This window comes from Nerophis lumbriciformis, linkage group LG08, assembly GCF_033978685.3.
Source record: "Nerophis lumbriciformis linkage group LG08, RoL_Nlum_v2.1, whole genome shotgun sequence".
In the NCBI taxonomy this organism is placed as follows: Eukaryota; Metazoa; Chordata; class Actinopteri; order Syngnathiformes; family Syngnathidae; genus Nerophis; species Nerophis lumbriciformis.
In genome coordinates this window covers 1,172,990-1,195,193 of record NC_084555.2, presented here as the reverse complement: position 1 = coordinate 1,195,193, position 22,204 = coordinate 1,172,990, and the positions used below count along the sequence as shown (strand labels likewise).

At 39.6% G+C, this 22,204-nt stretch overlaps 1 protein-coding gene across 2 annotated transcripts in view; it reads right to left on the bottom strand.

The window, feature by feature from the left end:
* The window catches only part of LOC133611223 (protein FAM163A-like), a 31,041-nt gene extending 9,967 nt beyond the window's left edge, over positions 1 to 21,074 (bottom strand). The window contains exons 1-2 of one of the 2 annotated variants that reach the window (XM_061967919.2): positions 20,321 to 21,074; positions 14,026 to 14,072 (exon numbers count right to left, since the gene is read on the bottom strand). The gene's annotated coding sequence lies outside the window, so the exon portion shown is untranslated. The remainder of the gene's footprint in view (positions 1 to 14,025; positions 14,073 to 20,320) is intronic. The other variant, XM_061967920.2, reaches the window with a different exon arrangement.
* Between the last annotated feature and the right edge of the window lie 1,130 nt (positions 21,075 to 22,204).

Genomic DNA, 22,204 nt, shown 5'->3' with positions numbered 1-22,204 from the left:
TAAGGCAAAGATGAGTCGATAATAATGATAATAGAAATAATACAGACATACATACATTTAATGAAATCCAATTATTCTGCTATTTCTTTTCTTACACTAAAACTATATTCTTGCAATGTTAGGGCTTTTTTAAGACTTAAAATATTATTTACTGTATTTTTTCTCTTAAAATTACTACTTTTTTTTTTGTGCCTGTTATGAGTTTTTTTCTTTTTCACTTTATAATAAAGATTATGTCAAATGTGTTATTACTCAAAATATTACTGATATACAAGTTAATACTTCTTAAAAAAAAAAGTATATAAATATTTACTCTTCTGTGATAATATTCCAATATTATTCTTATATATTATATGTATATCAATAATCAATAATAATACATTTTTCTATATTCCATATTTTTTTTCTTTTAATATTATACATTTTATTTCGGAAATAATTACCGTACACATTTTCTGATACTATTGCAAATTTAGTTTTTGTTAATATTAGGCCTTTTTTCCTGTAACATTGGGACTTGACAAGGTAGTCCAGAACTTTATTGTTATGCTCTGTTGCAAATATGTCAACAGGGTTGCAAGAAAAAGCCATTATTCATCCATTGCCCACATATTCTACAACTGCATTTGAAACAAAACAACAGTGAACGCACCTGAATGTGTGTGTGAGCTAAAACTATGCAGACAGACGTGAGTGTGTGTGTGTGTGTGTGTGTGTGTGTGTGTCTGCAGCTCCTCCATTGCATCACAGTAATAAATTATAAACACAGCGGGCCATGCTAATGTCGTTAAAAGCGATACCATGCCTCCTCTTCCTTCCACACTGTACTCCTCCTGGCCTTTCAGTATAATGTGCTGCGAGTACACACACACACACACACACACACACACACACACACACACACACACACACACACACACACACACACACACACACACACACACAATTATGCAGTAATTATGAAGCCTGGCGATGACTTCTACACACATGGCCAAAAGAAATGCAATCATTGCGGAGAAGATACTAAACTCTTTTGACTAACACGTAAGAGAATTAGGGCAGAAAAGCTCACAGTGGAGATTTTGCAACAGCATGCGCCGTGAGACAAAGACGCCGAGAGACAACAGGACGCTGCGCTGTCCGAGCGCCTTAAACTACCTTACCCTGCATCCTCACCATGGAGTTGAATAAAGTTGGCAAAATTCTGGGACCAGCTCAGCACATGTTGGAATTTGTGTTTCCTCCTCGGTGAACCGCGGCTTTCCCGACGCCGGTGGCACTCGTGCAGCCCCAGATCATGGCGCTACCATCAACATGCTTAACTGTCGGCAAGTCAATTCTCTTGTGTTGCCAGATATTTAGATCACAATGGCTTTGTGATGACAGGAAATCTATACTTCTATACAAGCTGTACACTGACACACACATACAGTATATATATACAAACCCCGTTTCCATATGAGTTGGGAAATTGTGTTAGATGTAAATATAAACGGAATACAATGATTTGCAAATCTTTTTCAACCCATATTCAGTTGAATATGCTACAAAGACAACATATTTGATGTTCAAACTGATAAACAATTTTTTTTTTTTTGCAAATAATCATTAAGTTTAGAATTTGATGCCAGCAACACGTGACAAAGAAGTTGGGAAAGGTGGCAATAAATACTGATAAAGTTGAGGAATGCTCATCAAAGACTTATTTGGAACATCCCACAGGTGAACAAGCAAATTGGGAACAGGTGGGTGCCATGATTGGGTATAAAAGTAGATTCCATGAAATGCTCAGTCATTCACAAACAAGGATGGGGCGAGGGTCACCACTTTGTCAACAAATGCGTGAGCAAATTGTTGAACAGTTTAAGAAAAACCTTTCTCAACCAGCTATTGCAAGGAAATTCGGATTTCACCATCTACGGTCCATAATATCATCAAAGGGTTCAGAGAATCTGGAGAAATCACTGCACGTAAGCAGCTTAGCCTGTGACCTTCCATCCCTCAGGCTGTACTGCATCAACAAGTGACATCAGTGTGTAAAGGATATCACCACATGGGCTCAGGAACACTTCAGAAACCCACTGTCAGTAACTACAGTTGGTCGCTACATCTGTAAGTGCAAGTTAAAACTCTCCTATGCAAGGCGAAAACAGTTTATCAACAACACCCAGAAACGCCCTCGGCTTCGCTGGGCCTGAGCTCATCTAAGATGGACTGATACAAAGTGGAAAAGTGTTCTGTGGTTTGACAAGTCCACATTTCAAATTGTTTTTGGAAACTGTGGACGTCGTGTCCTCCGGACCAAAGAGGAAAAGAACCATCCGGATTGTTATAGGCGCAAAGTTGAAAAGCCAGCAACTGGGATGGTATGGGGGTGTATTAGTGCCCAATACATGGGTAACTTACACATCTGTGAAGGCGCCATTAATGCTGAAAGGTACATACAGGTTTTGGAGCAACATATGTTGCCATCCAAGCAACGTTACCATGGACGCCCCTGCTTATTTCAGCAAGACAATGCCAAGCCACGTGTTACATCAACGTGGTTTCACAGTAAAAGAGTGCGGGTATTAGACTGGCCTGCCTGTAGTCCAGACCTGTCTCCCATTGAATATGTGTGGCGCATTATGAAGCCTAAAATACCACAACGGAGACCCCCGGACTGAAGAAAGAATTCCACCTGAGAAGCTTAAAAATGTGTCTCCTCAGTTCCCAAACGTTTACTGAGTGTTGTTAAAAGGAAAGGCCATGTAACACAGTGGTGAACATGCCCTTTCCCAACTACTTTGGCACGTGTTGCAGCCATGAAATTCTAAGTTTATTATTTGCAAAAAAAAAAAAAAAAGTTTATGAGTTTGAACATCAAATATGTTGTCTTTCTCTCTTAGAGATAGGGTGAGAAGCTCTGTCATCTGGGAGGAGCTCAAACTAAAGCCGCTGCTCCTCCACATCGAGAGGAGCCGAGGGAGGGAGGCGTTCGGGTTTAGGGCACGTCCGACCGGTAGGAGGCCACGGGGAAGACCCAGGACACGTTGGGAAGACTATGTCTCCCGGCTGGCCTGGGAACGCCTCGGGATCCCCCGGGAGGAGCTGGACGAAGTGGCTGGGGAGAGGAAAGTCTGGGCTTCCCTGCTTAGGCTGCTGCCCCCGCGACCCGACCTCGGATAAGCGGAAGAAGATGGATGGATGGATGGATGGATGTTTGTTACCGCACACTTTCTAATCCTCTCCTACCGTGAAGGCTTTGTATGTGTAGGCAATATGCAACTGGAATTATTTGATACTGGTTTATATTGACAAATACGTTGTTGGGGACTGCAATATTGTTCAATTTGTGTACAACGGTCGAGGAGTAGAAAAGTTGTCTCACAACTCGACTGCGTACGACGGAAGCAGATGCAATCATAGTTTTTACAATCATTTTGCGGCGTCACTCCCTCTCTGCGTGTGTGTGCGCGCTCACAATTTGGAGGAGAGATGATGTCACGTCATCCTTTGTCGACCTGTACCGTGTGGTGTTTGCAAGCGCGGGGCGAGGGTGAAGAGGTTTCACGCTCCTCTTACGCGACTATTTTTAGCGTCTCTCTGCACGGTGCAAAAGCGATGAGCGGATGAGAGAGGTGTCATATTTTAATTTGCCTCCTCGGCAGGGGAAAAACCGTCACGCACACACACACACACACACACACACACACACACACACACACACACACACACAGACACACACACATGCCAGAAAGTGAGAGTCACATGTGAGGGTGCTGATTATTGGCAACTTTTTTTTTTTTTTACCCAAACACCTGAAGGAGTTTTTAGGAAACACTCCTGCTTTTATTTGAGGGGTGAGTGATCACATGATGTTCCATTTCTTGTAGAAACCCAATAACACAAAAAAAAAAAAAAAAAAAAAAAAAACCCCGAACAAAGTGGTGCAAAATATTTCACGGGGATTATACCGTATGTAAGCCAGGCTTGTGTCTTGTGTTTGCATGGGGAAACACAGTCACTTGTCTCTATGTGGTTGCCGAGCAACCAGCAGAGATTCAGGTTGCATAAACCCACTTAGACCACTGAGGTGGGCTTAAAATGTTCATCTAAGGGAGGCACGGATGGCAGTAAAATCCCTAAAACTATAAGAAATACAGCTTTTACCCTTTTGTCGTCTTAATTTTCAACCCACACGTCATTTGCATTTCAAATAAAAGTGCATGTTTATAAGTAAATTGTATCAAAAAAAAACAAAGCAAGAAAAATGGCTTCCTGTGATGAAAAAGCAAGAAGTCGCAAGCTGTCGGTGACAAAATTCCGTCGAAAATGTGTATTTTATTGGACATATTGGGGTTTTGTGGTGTTTATGTAAGGTTTAAATCCAGGGGTGTCAAACTCATTTTAGATTGGGGGCCACATGGATAAAATCACGGCACGATAACTTAAAAATAAAGACAACTTCAGATTGTTTTTTTTTTGTTTAAAAATAGAACTAGCACATTCTGAAATTGTACAAATCATAATGTTGTTGTTTTTTACAATTACATGTTGTGGTTAATAATACATATACTTTATTTGTGGTTATTTATACTTTCTGAAAAAAATATTTGATAATGTTCATCAGTCAACTCATTGGTGTTAATTGTCAATCTATCAAGATAAAAACATTATATCAAAATCAAATTACAGGATGTTAAAGGCCTACTGAAATGCGATTTTCTTATTCAAACGGGGATAGCAGGTCCATTCTATGTGTCATACTTGATCATTTCGCGATATTGCCATATTTTTGCTGAAAGGATTTAGTAGAGAACGTCGACGATAAAGTTCGCAACTTTTGGTCGCTGATAAAAAAGCCTTGCCTGTACCGGAAGTAGCAGACGAGTAGCGTGACGTCACAGGTTGTGGAGCTCCTCACATCTGCACATTGTTTACAATCATGGCCACCAGCAGCGAGAGAGATTCGGACCGAGAAAGCGACGATTTCCCCATTAATTTGAGCGAGGATGAAAGATTCGTGGATGAGGAAAGTGAGAGTGAAGGACTAGAGGGCAGTGGGAGCCATTCAGATAGGGAAGATGCTGTGAGAGGCGGGTGGGACCTGCTATTCAGCTGGGAATGACTAAAACAGTAAATAAACTCTATTAGCCACAACACAACCAGGCTTATATTTAATATGCCACTAATTAATCCCGCATAACAAACACCTCCCCCCTCCCGTCCATATAACCCGCCAATACAACTCAAACACCTGCACAACACACTCAATCCCACAGCCCAAAGTACCGTTCACCTCCCCAAAGTTCATACAGCACATATATTTCCCCAAAGTCCCCAAAGTTACGTACGTGACATGCACATAGCGGCACGCACGTACGGGCAAGCGATCAAATGTTTGGAAGCCGCAGCTGCATGCGTACTCACGGTACCGCGTCTGCGCAGCCAACTCAAAGTCCTCCTGGTAAGAGTCTCTGTTGTCCCAGTTCTCCACAGGCCAATGGTAAAGCTTGACTGTCACCTTTCGGGAATGTAAACGATGAAACACCGGCTGTGTTTGTGTTGCTGCAGCCGCCCGCAATACACCGCTTCCCACCTACAGCTTTCTTCTTTGCTGTCTCCATTGTTCATTGAACAAATTGCAAAAGATTCACCAACACAGATGTCCAGAATACTGTGGAATTTTGCGATGAAAACAGACGACTTAATAGCTGGCCACCATGCTGTCCCAAAATGTCCTCTACAATCCGTGACGTCACGTGCCGGCGTCATTATACCGAGACGGGCTATTTTGCGCGAAATTTAAAATTGCCCTTTAGTATTGGCATGTGTTGCAATGTTAAGATTTCATCATTGATATATAAACTATCAGACTGCGTGGTCGGTAGTAGTGGGTTTCAGTAGGCTTTTAATTATGTAGTTTGCTCATTTTCCTCGACTGATGTACTAACATCATGTGGTTTATTTTGTACATATGTAGCGTCACCTAATTGGGTTAAAAAATAGGCAGCATGGTGCTACAGGGGTTAGTGCATGTGCCTCACAATACAAAGGTCCTGGGTTCAATCCTGGGCTTGGGATCTTTCTGTGTGGAGTTTGCATGTTCTCCCCGTGACTCCCACCTCCAAAGACATGCACCTGGGGATAGGTTGATTGGCAACACTATCTGTGTTGGCCCTGCGATGAGGTGGCGACTTGTCCAGGGTGTACCCCGCCTTCCGCCCGAATGCAGCTGAGATAGGCTCCAGCACCCCCCGCGACCCCAAAAGGGACAAGCGGTAGAAAATGGATGGAAGTATTTTTTTTACATTGTTTGCTACATATAAGCTACAATTATTTTCTGTAAAATGTATGTTGTGTTCGTATTTTCGAGTGTCCGGAATGGATTAGTTGGATTTATATTACTTTCAGCCGCTCTGCACCACATCTTTGGAACTCTTTACCACCAGACCTTCGTAACTTAGATTCAATATCCCTCTTCAAATCAATCATTGTAATCATCTTTTCTTCTCTATTTTTGTTGTTGTTGTTTTTTATCCAATTTGATTTTATTGTTTTGATTTTGTACGGTGTCCTTGAGTGCCCAGAAAGGCGCCTTATAAATAAAATGTATTATTATTATTATTATTATTATATTACAGTGGTAAATATAATACCTCTATGACGGTGCTATGACGCAGCTCGTACCTTGAAATACTTGTATTGGCCCTGTCCAAAACATCACAATTTTAACATGTTTTGAAGAAGAAACTAAACATTTTTAGAGATATGGCAAAAATATGGCCATATAATGAATGATTTGGGGTACATACAGGGGGAAAATATGTTATTTCCCAAAATAACTTCTAAAAACATTTATAAACAACATGCAACACATTGAGGTTTTTTTTTGTTTGTTACCAATTGCACTTGCAGCCGCATATACTGTAGACGTGGGTAATTTGGAAAGGTCCAGTCTTGCCTTTCTCTTTTTTATGCATAATGCAGATGTTAACTCGCGCTGACGATAATGTTTACGGATGATAATGCCAGCCCGGTTGTAACCAGGGCAACAGTGCAGCATTCACAACGGCGGCGACGACAAGCGCGGAAAGAGACAGTGGACTGTGTGCCTTCAAAAGGAAAATGTACGTTAGCGTAGTAATGAAGAAGAAGCATATTTCCATCCATCCATTTTCTACCGCTTGTACTTCGCGGGGGAACCTGGAACCTCTCCCAGCTACGCTCGGGCGGAAGGCACCCTGGACAAGTCACCACCTCATTGCAGTGCCAACACAAGCATCCACACTCACGTTCACACACTAGGGACAATTTAGTGGTACTTAAAACTTTTTTCTCAACAATATAGGACCTAATTCTCTAAATAGACCACATTTTGTTCTCGAAAATACATATGACTAAATTATATGACCTAATCTTAGAAATATTACAATATATATATACCTGCACACTCAAAAGTTCGTACATCCACACGCACATTCACAGTACAAACATACATATACACATACTGTACATATACATTCACTGTACAAACATACATAAATACATACTGTACATATACAAGTACCGTATTTTCGGACTATAAGTCGCAGTTTTTGTGTGTTGGTACAAATGTCTTTTTAGTTTGCCTAAAAAAAATGGTGTTTTATTTTGATCACATTACCGCAAAGTAAAGGCAAAATCGCAGTAAAGTAAAAAGTATAGCACTGGCAATACTGGGCCTCTATTGGTATTGACGGAGGCAGATATTTACATATATCCATATTTAAGTGTTACTTCTTTATTTTCATAGTCATATTACAAAACAGCTAGTGTTCTTCCATTTGTTCTCTTTTGGTTGTCTGCAAGTACTGTGTGCCAACCTTGAAGCTTTGGTATGCAGGGAGTAGCTATAACTCCTTTCCCTTATCTGTTCCTGTGTCCAGCTGGGGAGAACAATGGGTATGTGTTCGGGCTGGAGCAAGAGACACTTTATAGATGAGAAGGTTTCCGTATTTCAGATCAGACCATTTTAGCTGCGCTAGTGAACGCTTCTGTACTGGATTGGTCTCACATTTATTTTCAAAGCTTTGAAAATAAATCACAAAATACCCATTCTGTCTAGTGGTCAAATTGAACTCAGCTTATGTGTCATCAAAAGAATTTGGGAGTGACCAACAACTTAAATTCCCTGGGAGGAACATCTGGTCGAAACGCAACAGTATCAACACCGAAATGTGTTGATTCGCCTACCTCGAGTATGAAAATGAAAAAACGTGGACTAAAAATAATTAAAGAAAACAACATCAAATGCGACGTAAAACTAAAGATGTCCTGATACGACTTTTTCATTTCCGATATGATCATACTTGCCAACCCTCCCGATTTTTCCGGGAGACTCCCAAATTTCAGTGCCCCTCCCGAAAATCTCCCGGGGCAACCATTCTCCCGAATTTCTCCCGATTTTCACCCAGACAACAACATTGAGGGCGTGCCGTGACGGCACTGCCTTTAGCGTCCTCTTTTTCTCCATACAAACAGCGTGCCGGCATAGTCACGTGTTGTATGAGGCTTCTACAGACGCACTTAAGTGACTGCAAAGCATACTTGGTCAATAGCCATACAGGTCACACTGAGGGTGGCCGTATAAACAACTTTAACACTGTTACAAATATGCGCCACACTGTGAACCCACACCAAACAAGAATGACAAACACATTTCGGGAGAACATCCGCACCGTAACACAACAGAACAAATACCCAGAACCCCTTGCAGCACTAACTCTTCCGGGACAGTGTATCGTGTGTTTTTTCTATGTTGATTTAATAAAAAAAACAAAAAAAACAATTATGGTATGCTAATAAATATTTACAAAAAAAAAAAAATTAAATAAATAAATAAATAAATAAAACAATTACATTTTTTTTTTTAAAAACTCTTCCAACAATATACACCCCCGCTACCACCAAACCCCGCCCCCCCAAACCCGCCCACCTCAACCCCTGGGAGCACGTAGTTTCACATTAATTTGCATATACTGTATTTCCCATCAGCCCCTAGCAGACCAGCTCAAACTGCTTAACCGTTTGTTTCTTAGCATTGCTGGTCGTCATTCCACAAAAACAGGATCTGAAATATGAAGTTAAAGAACAATGAACAATAAATTCTTTATTTCTTTGGTGAAAAATGTCGTAACACTGTGCTACTGGCTGCAAAGCATTGCACTTTCAAATACAACAATTGGTAGAGGACTGTTATGTGTGTATATGTGTAAATAAATGAACACTGAAATTCAAGTATTTATTTTATTTATATGTATATATATGTAATAAAATACATATATACTGTATATATATATATATATATATATATATATATATATATATATATATATATATATATATATATACATATATACAGTATATATGTATTTTATTACATATATATACATATAAATAAAATAAATACTTGATATTTATATATATATATATATATATATATATATATATATATAGCTAGAATTCACTGAAAGTCAAGTATTTATTTTATTTATATATACCGTATTTTTCGGAGTATAAGTCGCACCGGAGTATAAGCCGCACCGGCCGAAAATGCATAATAAAGAAGGGAAAAAACATATTTAAGTCGCACTGGACTATAAGTCGCGATTTTGGGGGGAAATTTTATTTGATAAAAGCCAACACCAAGAATAGACATTTGAAAGGCAATTTAAAATAAATAAAGAATAGTGAACAACAGGCTGAATAAGTGTACGTTATATGAGGCATAAATAAGCAACTGGTATGTTAACGTAACATATTATGGTAAGAGTCATTCAAATAACTATAACATATAGAACATGCTATACGTTTACCAAACAATCTGTCACTCCTAATCGCTAAATCCCATGAAATCTTATACGTCTAGTCTCTTACGTGAATGAGATCAATATTTTACAGTAATGTGTTAATAATTTCACACATAAGTCGCTCCTGAGTATAAGTCGCACCCCCGGCCAAACTATGAAAAAAACTGCGATTTATAGTCCGAAAAATACGGTATATATACTGTATATATAAGAAATACTTGAATTTCACTGAATTCTAGCTATAAATATACTCCTCCCCCCTGAACCCCGCCCCCGCCCACCTCGACACCGCCCACCTAAACCCCCGCCCCCACCAATCTCCCGAATTCGGAGGTCTAAAGGTTGGCAAGTATGGATATGATACTGATATCGGAGCCCTGAATATTGGTGTTCCTGGGATTAAAGGCCTCGCCTTTTCTCCTCCAAACATATTGCTGGGTTTTGTGGCCAAACAGCTCAATTTTTGTTTCATCTGACATCACATGCACAAAGACAAGACCTTCTGGAGGAAAGTTCTGTGATCAGATGAAACAAAAAGGGAGCCGTTTGGCCACAACACCCAGCAATATGTTTGGAGGAGAAAAGGTGAGGCTTTTAATCCCAGCAACACCATACCTACCGTCAAGCATGGTGGTGGTAGTATTATGATATGGGGCTGTTTTGCTGCCAATGGAACTGGTGCTTTACAGAGAGTAAATGGGACAATAAAAAAGGAGAAATACCTCCAAATTCTTCAGGACAACCTAAAATCATCAGCCCGGAGGTTGGGTCTTGGGCGCAGTTGGGTGTTCCGACAGGACAATGACCCCAAACACACGTCAAAAGTGGTAAAGGAACGGCTAAATCAGGCTAGAATTAAGGTTTTAGAATGACCTTCCCAAAGTCCTGACTTAAACGTGTGGACAATGCTGAAGAAACAAGTCAGTGTCAGAAAAGCAACACATTTAGCTGAACTGCACCAATTTTGTCAAGAGGAGTGGTCAAAAATTCAAGCAGAAGCTTGTGGATGGCTACCAAAAGCGCCTTATTGCAGGTCAACTTGCCAAGGGACATGTAAGCAAATATTAACATTGCTGTATGTATACTTTTGACCCAGCACATTTGCTCACATTTTCAGTAGACCCATAATACATTCATAAAAGAACCAAACTTCATGAATGTTTTTTTTTGTGACCAACAAGTATGTGCTCCAATCACTCTATCACAAAAAAATAAGAGTTGTAGAAATGATTGTAAACTCAAGACAGCCATGACATGATGTTCTTTACAAGTGTATGTCCACTTTTGACCACGACTGTATGTCTAGCTTGTGTGCTGTTGTGTGATTAGCTGTCGTGAACGACTTGACTAAAATCCAAGAAAAGACCAACCTTGTGTGTTTATTGGAGGACATTTAGAGGTGAACTGGCTTGTCCAACTTTGCACAAGTGAAGACGCCGCAGGGCCGCTTGTATTGGAGAGTTTAGAAGTAGGGATGTTCGATAATTTTTTTGCCGATATCCCGATATTGTCCAACTCTTAATTACCGATACCGATATCAACCGATACCGATATATACAGTCGTGGAATTAACACATTATTATGCCTAATTTGGACAACCAAGTATGGTAAAGATAAGGTCCTTTTTAAAAAACAAAACAAACAAAAAAACAAGATAAATACATTAAAAACATTTTCTTGAATAAAAAAGAAAGTAAAACAATATAAAAACAGTTACAGAGAAACTAGTAATGAATGAAAATGAGTCAAATTAACTGTTAAAGGTTAGTACTATTAGTGGACCAGCAGCACGCACAATCATGTGTGCTTACGGACTGTATCCCTTGCAGACTGTATTGATATATATTGATATATAATGTAGGAACCACAATATTAATAACAGAAAGAAACAACCCTTTTTTCTGAAAGAGTGTGAATGAGTGTAAATGGGGGAGGGAGTTTTTTTGGGTTGGTGCACTAATTGAAAGTGTATCTTGTGTTTTTTATGTTGATTTAATAACATTTTTTTTTAAATATATTTTTAAAAAACCGATACCGATAATAAAAAACCCCGATACCGATCATTTCCGATATTACATTTTAAAGCATTTATCGGCCGATATTATCGTCAGGCCGATACTATCGGACATCTCTATTTAGAAGCAAGTCGATGTAACTTCAAAATACTTTTTTTTTTTGTTCATATCAGCACAATATCAAACCTGAGTTAAAACATGGAACAGATGATTTCTAACCCTCTGACTTCCATCCATCCATCCATCCATTTTCTACCGCTTATTCCCTTCGGGGTCACGGGGGGGGGCGCTGGAGCCTATCTCAGCTACAATCGGGCGGAAGGCGGGGTACACCCTGGACAAGTCGCCACCTCATCGCAGGGCCAACACAGATAGACAGACAACATTCACACACTAGGGTCAATTTAGTGTTGCCAATCAACTTATCCCCAGGTGCATGTCTTTGGAGGTGGGAGGAAGCCGGAGTACCCGGAGGGAACCCACGCAGTCACGGGGAGAACATGCAAACTCCACACAGAAAGATCCCGAGCCCGGGATTGAACTCACAACTACTCAGGACCTTTTTATTGTGAGGCAGACGCACTTACCCCTCTTCCACCGTGCTGCCCCCTATGACTTCCTATGGGGAAAATTAGAGATGTCCGATAATATCGGACTGCCGATATTATCGGCCGATAAATGCTTTAAAATGTAATATCGGAAATTATCGGTATCGGTTTTAAAAATTACAATTTATGACATTTTAAAACGCCGCTTTAAGGAGTGGTACATGGACGTAGGGAGAAGTACAGAGCAGTTGCGTCTCCCAGTCATACTTGCCAACCCTCCCGATTTTCCCAGGAGACTCCCGAATTTCAGTGCCCCTCCCGAAAATCTCCCGAAGCAACCATTCTCCCGAATTTCTCCCGATTTCCACCCAGACAACAATATTGGGGGCGTGCCTTAAAAGGCACTGCCTTTGCGTGCCGGCCCAATCACATAATATCTACGGCTTTTCACACACACAAGTGAATGCAAATCATACTTGGTCAACAGCCATACAGGTCACACTGAGGGTGGCCGTATAAACAACTTTAACACTGTTACAAATATGCGCCACACTGTGAACCCACACCAAACAAGAATGACAAACACATTTGGGGAGAACATCCACACTGTAACACGACATAAACACAACAGAACAAATACCCAGAACCCCTAGCAGCACTGACTCTTCCGGGACGCTACAATATACACCCCCGCTACCCCACACACACACCTCAACCTCCTCATGCTCTCTCAGGGAGAGCATGTCCCAAATTCCAAGCTGCTGTTTTGAGGCATGTTCAAAAAAAATAATGCACTTTGTGACTTCAATAATAAATATGGCAGTGCCATGTTGGCATTTTTTTTCCCATAATTTGAGTTGATTTATTTTGGAAAACCTTGTTACATTGTTTAATGCATCCAGCGGGGCATCACAACAAAATTAGGCATAATAATGTGTTAATTCCACAATTGTATATATCGGTATCGGTTGATATCGGAATCGGTAATTAAGAGTTGGACAATATCGGGATATCGGCAAAAAAGCCATTATCGGACATCTCTCGGGAAAATGCTTTTAATTCATTTTTTGTATGAATGCTGTTTCAAAATGAATATGAAACATTTCAAAAGGCGCAGTAGTGCGTTTATTTTATTAAAAATGTAATGCATTGATGAGACGCATATATAATAAGAGGGTATAGACTAGGAGGTACCTGCTCCCATTCTTGAAGTCATGATATGAATATTTCCTTTAGGCGCTCTCCTTCTCCTCCAACTTCGTGCAGGAAATCACGGCGGGTTCCTTTGCAATTTTAAAGCCCCCGGAGCCCTCAATTATTCAAGTATCATTCCTTTGGACAATATTTTTCCATCAGTGGGGCCAATTTAGCCGGGCTCGTACGAGACGGAAAAAAGAAAGAAAGAAAAAAGGTTCTCTATTGAATTGAAAGCCCTCGTGTGAACGTGTGAGGAGAGGGAACACAATGAGGAGGAGGAAAAGTGGAGGATTAAGTAGTCTAAAACGAGAGCCGAGCATCCAATCAGTGAGGCATCGTTGGTGTTTGGAGGGGTTACCATGACGACCGCTAATAACGCCGTGATGAAAGTTCGCATCAGAATGAGTCAATGTAAGAAAAAGAGAGACTTACCTGTCGCTGTCACCCTCTGGAAGACATCCTCTGTGCTGCAAAGCATTCTGGGAAAACACAAGAGTGATGTTTCGAAACGATTTTGTTTTTTAAGCATACATTTTTGTTCGAACCCTTCTTGGGGTAGTTTTGCACATTTCTACGCACTTTTGTGTTACTAAACCACATCTGAAAAACGGTTTATTTTGCCTGACTGCATAGTTGTTGTTTTCATGTTGACGTAGTGCAGGCCTGGGCAATTATTTTGACTCGGGGGCCACATTTAGAGAAAAAAATGTGTCTGGGGGGCCATACTTGCCAACCCTCCCGGATTTTCCGGGAGACTCCCGAAATTCAGCGCCTCTCCTAAAAACCTCCCGGGACAAATTTTGTCCCGAAAATCTCCCGAAATTCAGGCGGAGCTGGAGGCCACGCCCCCTCCAGGTTTATTGTTAGGCAGTTTCATTAACGTCCTCCCAGCGCGGCAACAACACACAACAACAGCAGTCACGTTTTCGTCTACCGTAAAGCAGTTTGTCTGCCGTAAACAGCAATGTTGTGACACTCTTAAACAGGACAATACTGCCATCTAATGTACATGCATATGTGACAATAACATCTACAGCTTTTAGAGAGTGCAGTGCACAACTGCGCACACAACAAGGAGACGAAGCAGAATGCATCATCAGAGAGGGTGTTCAGCATGGTTAGAAAATTGGGGCAGAGAATAGAACAAGGATGGACAATTCAACCCTTAACTCAACAATGAGTAGATGAGTGTTATGTGTGTGTATATGTGTAAATACATAAACACTGAAATTCAAGTATTTATTTTATTTATACGTATATATATATTAGAGATGCGCGGATAGGCAATTATTTCATCCGCAACCGCATCAGAAAGTTGTCAACCATCCGCCATCCACCCGATGTAACATTTGATCAGAACCGCACCCGCCCGCACCCGCCCGTTGTTATATATCTAATATAGACGATGCAAGGCATTAGTGAGGTTATAAAGCTTTTGCCTGTTAAAGAAAGGAGACTGATCCAATGCAGCACAGACATTCGCGTGCCACGCTGTCACGACCCAGACGCACACCAGTGCGCAATCATATGGGATCCGCGCTGAGCGCACCTCCAAGCGCGTCTCGCTGCCGGCGACGGCCGGGTATGGGCCCGACGCTCCAGCGCCATCCATTTTCAGGGCTAGTTGATTCGGCAGGTGGGTTGTTACACACTCCTTAGCGGGTTCCGACTTCCATGGCCACCGTCCTGCTGTCTATATCAACCAGGGTGAGCCCCACCCCTTTCGTGAGCGCACTACGCGCGGAGTGACCCCTGTTACGCGCCCCCGGCAACAGGGGTTGCGGGCAGGTAAGCTGCGCGGGCGGAGCGCGCGGAGTGACCCCTGTTACGAGCCCCCGGCCACGAGGGTGGCGGGCAGGTAAGCTGCTTACCTGCTGCGCGTGACGCCGGCCGCGGCGAAGGCGGACGAGGCGGGGTGTCGGTGCAGTGGGCGCGGTGGTGACCCTGGACGTGCGTTGGGCCCTTCTCGCTAATCGCCTCAGCTACGGCTCCCGGTGGGGCCCTCTCGGGGGAAGGGGCCTCGGTCCCGGACCCCGGCGAGGCGTCCCTTCTCCGCTCCGTAAAAGTGTCCATCTCTTTTTTTTTTCTTCTTCTGTTGTGGCATATGCTGCAGGTGCCTGCTCGTTTTTCGTATGTGGGTAACAACATTTAACTATGTATATATATTTACCAATTGGTTTAACTGCCACCCGCCTGAATCTATTTAAAATCTAATTTTGTGTTATTTCAACCGCCCGACCCGACCCGACCCGACCCGACCCGCGGATAAAATCTAATTTTTTTAAATTTCATCCGCCCGATCCGCGGATAATCCGCGGACTCCGCGGTTGTGCCCGCAAACCGCGCATCTCTAATATACATATATATATATATATATATATATATATATATATATATATATATATATATATATAATAAAATTAATATGTATATATATAGCTCGAATTCACTGAAAGTCAAGTATTTCTTATATACGTATATATACATATATATATATATATATATATATATATATATATATATATATATATATATACATATATATATATATATATAGCTCGAATTCACTGAAAGTCAAGTATTTCTTTATATATATATATATATATGTAATACTTGACTTGGTGAATTCTAGCTGTAAATATACTCCTCCCCTCTTAACCACGCCCCCGCCCCACCCCCGACCACTCCCCCCGCCCCGCCACAAGCCACCTCCCGAAATCGGAGGTCTCAAGGTATGCTGGGGGCATCTATTTTTAGGGACACTAATACAAAACCTCACACTAATGTCTGATTGAATGCTAAAAACGTTATGACAGACCGCCTTAAAAACGTAATGGAATTTTACATGTTTTTATGAACGATAAAACACTGAATATTGACAAAATATGAACGTCACACCCCCTTTCGATCGACATATTTTACAATCAAGTGAAACGCAACAAAAATGCAACAAACAGTGAAATATGAACGCGAAGGGTACAAAATAAACCCCACCTACAATCTGATACATCACTAAGCTTTAGAACTTTGTTGTGAAAATCTCCTTCCGTGTCTGTGGAAACGCTCCCCGCCCACACTGCTTGGTGCCTCGTCTGAGCCGCTGTGACGTAGATTACCATAGTAACTAATTAGATGACCATAGTAACTAATTAGATTACCATAGTAACTAGTATATCATCCAGAAGCGCAGATTCCAACCATTGAAATACTTTGTATAGTTCAAGACTTACGGTCATTAGAAAACATGACTGCACATCATAATGGCAGCTATACTTTCCATCTTAAAGATCTAAAAAAAATATTTGGGAATGTCCAGCGGGCCAGATTGAAAAGCTTAACGGGCCGCATGTGGCCCCCGGACCTTAATTTGCCCAGGTCTGATGTAGTGTAACAGGTGTGTCCACTGCCAAACATTAAGTCACGGTCTGTTAATGCAGTGGTTCTCAAATGGGTGTACGCGTACCCCTGGGGGTACTTGAAGGTATGCCAAGGGGTACGTGAGATTTTTTTTTTTAATTCTAAAAATAGCAACAATTCAAAAATCCTTTATAAATATATTTATTGAATAATACTTCAACAAAATATGAATGTAAGTTCATAAACTCAGTGAAGCACAAGCTCAGGTTTCTCACTAAAATATCTGTCAAAAAGAACTGTGAAAAGAAATGCAATATTCAGTGTTGACCGCTAGATTTTTTTGTGGACATGTTCCATAAATATTGATGTTAAAGATTTATTTTTTTTAGAATTAAGTTCATGAATCCAGATGGATCTCTATTACAATCCCCAAAGAGGGCACTTTAAGTTGATGATTACTTCTATGTGTAAACATCTTTATTTATAATTGAATCACTTGTTTATTTTTCAACAAGTTTTTAGTTATTTTTATATCTTTTATTCCAAATAGTTCAAGAAAAACCACTACAAATGAGCAATATTTTGCACTGTTATACAATTTAATAAATCAGAAACTGATGACATAGTGCTGTATTTTACTTCTTTATCTCTTTTTTTCAACCAAAAATGCTTTGCTCTGATTAGGGGGTACTTGAATTAAAAAAATGTTCACAGGGGGTACATCACTGAAAAAAGGTTGAGAACCACTGCGTTAATGTATCCTTGGCTGCCTTTTAGACCAGGTCCCGGTTTAATGTATGCATTATTTTCACGGACCGGCTTTACACGTTTGGCAGGAAAAAACAGCCAAAAAATGAGCATGAAAAATCAACTCACTATAATGCTGAAGTCATGGGAGCGCTGGGCGTGTTGATAAAAAAGGTGCACATTGTGTGAAATGAACTAAGTTGAGGGCAGATGTTACGTCACTGATTGACTTCATTGTTCCGCAGATTAAAAAAAACGAAAAAAATTAAATAAATTAAATTAAATTAAAAATAAAATAAAATAAAGAATAAATATATATATATATAATAAAAAATAATGATGAAAATGCATGTCAAATATGTTGTTTTTCGTTAGTATCATCACTTGATAACAAATATTACCGTAAAACACATCAATAAACAACTGGTACTCTTTGCAGTTGAGTAAATATAGTATGCACCTGCAAAATATGCCATCTAGTATAAAAAGTCATATTTGTGCACAAAGTACAAATGTGTTGATGTGTTAAGTGTGCATTAGAACATACAGTATGTAGATAATATAAGATGATTAAAAAAAAAAATGTGTGAATTGAACTAGGTTGAGGGCAGATGTTACGTCACTGATTGACCTCATTGTTCCGCAGATAAATAAATAAATATAAATAAATAAATACATAAAAATTCAAACAAAAAAATTAATGAATAAATAAATATATATATATATATATATATATATGATGAAAATGCATGTCAAATATGTTGTTTTTCGTTAGTATCATCACTTGATGATAACAAATATTACCGTAAAACACATCAATAAACAACTGGTACTCTCCGCAGTTGAGTAAATATAGTATGCACCTGCAAAATATGCCATCTAGTATAAAAAGTCATTTTTGTGCACAAAGTACAAATGTGTTAAGTGTGCATTAGAACATATGTAGATAATATAAGATGATTAAAAAAAAGGTGCACATTGTGTGAAATTAACTAAGTTGAGGGCATATATTACGTCACTGATTGACCTAATTGTAAATAAAAATATATAAATAAATAAATACATAAAAATACAGCAAAAATAAAAAATAACAAAAATATATACATGATGAAAATGCATGTCAAATATGTTGTTTTTCGTTAATATCATCACTTGATGATAACAAATATTACCGTAAAACACATCAATAAACAACTGGTACTCTTTGCAGTTGAGTAAATATAGTATGCACCTGCCAAAATATGCCATCTAGTATAAAAAGTAAAAAAGTGTACAAAGTACAAATGTGTTAAGTGTGCATTAGAACATATGTAGATGATATAAGATGATTTTTTATTTTTTTTTAAAGGTGCACATTGTGTGAAATGAACTAAGTTGAGGACAGATGTTACGTCACTGATTGACCTCATTGTTCCGCAGATTAAAAAAAAAAAAAAAAAAAAAAAAAAAATATATATATATATATATATATATATACAAATAAATACATACAGAATAAAAATTATGATGAAAATGCATGTCAAATATGTTGTTTTTCGTTAGTATCATCACTTGATGATAAAAAAATATTACTGTAAAACACATCAATAAACAACTGGTACTCTCTGCAGTTGAGTAAATATAGTATGCACCTGCAAAATATGCCATCTACTATAAAAAGTCATATTTGTGTACAAAGTACAAATGTGTTAAGGGTGCATTAGAACATATGTAGATAATATAAGATGGTTTTTTTTTTTTTTTTTTTTTTTAAAGGTGCACATTGTGTGAAATGAACTAAGTTGAGGGCAGATGTTACGTCACTGATTGACCTCCTTGTTCCGCAGATTTAAAAAAATAAATATATATATATATATATATATATATATATATATATATATATATATATAAATAAATACATACGGAATAAAAATTATGATGAAAATGTATTTCAAATATGTTGTTTTTCGTTAGTATCATCACTTGATGATAAAAAATATTACTGTAAAACACATCAATAAACAACTGGTACTCTCTGCAGTTGAGTAAATATAGTGCCCACCTGCCAAAATATGCCATCTAGTATAAAAAGTAATTTTTGTGCACAAAGTACAAATGTGTTCATGTGTTAAGTGTGCATTAGAACATATGTAGATGATATAAGATGATTTTTTTTTTTAAAAGGTGCACATTGTGTGAAATGAACTAAGTTGAGGGCAGATGTTACGTCACTGATTGACCTCATTGTTCCGCAGATAAAAAAATAAAAAATAAATAAATTGTGTATATATATATATATATATGATGAAAATGCATGTCAAATCTGTTGTTTTTCGTTAGTATCATCACTTGATGATAACAAATATTACCGTAAGACACATCAATAAACAACTGGTACTCTCTGCAGTTGAGTAAATATAGTATGCACCTGCAAAATATGCCATCTACTATAAAAAGTCATATTTGTGCACAAAGTACAAATGTGTTAAGGGTGCATTAGAACATATGTAGATAATATAAGATGTTTTTTTTTTTTAAAGGTGCACATTGTGTGAAATGAACTAAGTTGAGGGCAGATGTTACGTCACTGATTGACCTCCTTGTTCCGCAGATGTGCAAAAGTGTGCATTGACTTCGTCCTTACCTTTGACGCAAATGGCTGCAGAGCCTTCTTTAATTGTCTCCCCCCCGCCAACTCCAACTCGGTCCGGCGATCCCCTCTCTTCACCCCGGTCATGAGCGCCACCAGGAGCCCCTCTGCTCTCTCGCGACGACCATCACCATAATCGTCCTCACGCCGCTGCAGCTGATCCGCCTTCTGCCTACCTTTAGTGACAGAAGCCGGCGAGGACCTGTGGATCTGCTCGGGGAGTCCTCCTCCGTGACCCGCGGGAGAGGAGGCGGCGGTCCGCCAAATGAGCGTCACACCTCGGCATGGCTGTGCTCGCAAGCGCTGTAGGTTCCACACTGCTGGTGGTGGGGGGGAGACGCTCGGTCCTAATTCTCGGTGGTCCCGGTGGGGCGGGATGAGGGGGGGCGGCTTACGGAGTGCCAAGTACCCGGGACACGGGGAGTGAGCGGTAGTGACGGAGGTGAAATAATAGTACTCACCATCCTTAAGGTATAATTAATTAAAACAATGCCCATCCATCCAGCCATTTTCTACCGCTTATCCCTTATATGATTATATCAGTTTGCAGCTGATAAGAGATTTGTTTACAGCAACTTTCATTGTTCGTCCTGTAAAACCGCTTTAGTCCTCAGGAGGCGAGTCACTTGTAGCTAATAAACGTTAATAAAAAAATCACTATAATATTGTTATTATTTTCTCAACTGATTTTAAACTATCAACACAATAAAAAGCCACACGATATCTAAATCAAAACATAAGGTTAGAGGGAGACATTATAGCATATAAATGCACAGTAGCAGCGCTAGGGGAGTATTAGCTTTAGCTTTAGCGTCACCGCTACTTCCTGGTTCCCATCATGCCTCACCGCAAATATTATTGAAGCAGCTACTTAAAGGTTAGACTCGAGCTTAAGACATTATTTACTTTTATTTTTGCTGAATTGCTTTGTTAAATCTTTCCATGGCAATTTTAGTGTGTTTTTAAAATTTTTTTTTTTATACATGTTTATCCTTTTATTGCTATCACATACTTGCCAACCTTGAGACCTCCGATTTCGGGAGGTGTGTGTGTATGTGGGGGGGGAGGCGTGGTTAGGGGCGTGGTTAAGAGGGGAGGAGTATATTTACAGCTAGAATTCACCAAGTCAAGTATTTCATATATATATATATATATATATGTATATATAAGAAATACTTGACTTTCAGTGAATTCTAGCTATATATATATATATATATACATATATATATATATATATATATGTATATATATATATATATATGTATATATAAATAAAATAAATACTTGAATTTCAGTGTTCATTTATTTACACATACACACACACATAACACTCATCTACTCATTGTTGAGTTAAGGGTTGAATTGTCCATCCTTGTTCTATTCTCTGTCACTATTTTTCTAACAATGCCGAACACCCTCTCTGTATGATGCATTGCTGTGTGGCACGCACAAAAGTGCTTTCATCAAATGCATTAGAGTCTGGAATCTTCCATCTCTCCCTAGCATGTCCCAAAACCGGTCAATCTTTGCTTCCTGAGGAAGATCTTCAGTGCCAAGCACTTGGTAGTCCACTACTTCTTCCTGGAGGCTATCCAGGTCCAATCGCAGCTGCGGCTTGGAACTTACAAGCTGTTATGAGAGTAGCGTATGTGTGTGTGTGGCCCTTTAATAGGTGAGCATGTGAGGTGAGTGACGTCAGTGAGTGTGTGGGTGAGGGAAGAGAGGGAGCGGTAGCGTGAGTGTGGGCGGGACTAGTTTGTTTTGTGTTGGATTGGCTGTGTGCAAGCAATCAATAAAGCAAGATTTGCAACTAATTGCCGGACTCAGGCAGGAAAGGTGCAACAAAGCGTATTTCTTCATCTTACTCTTCGCCAAGGC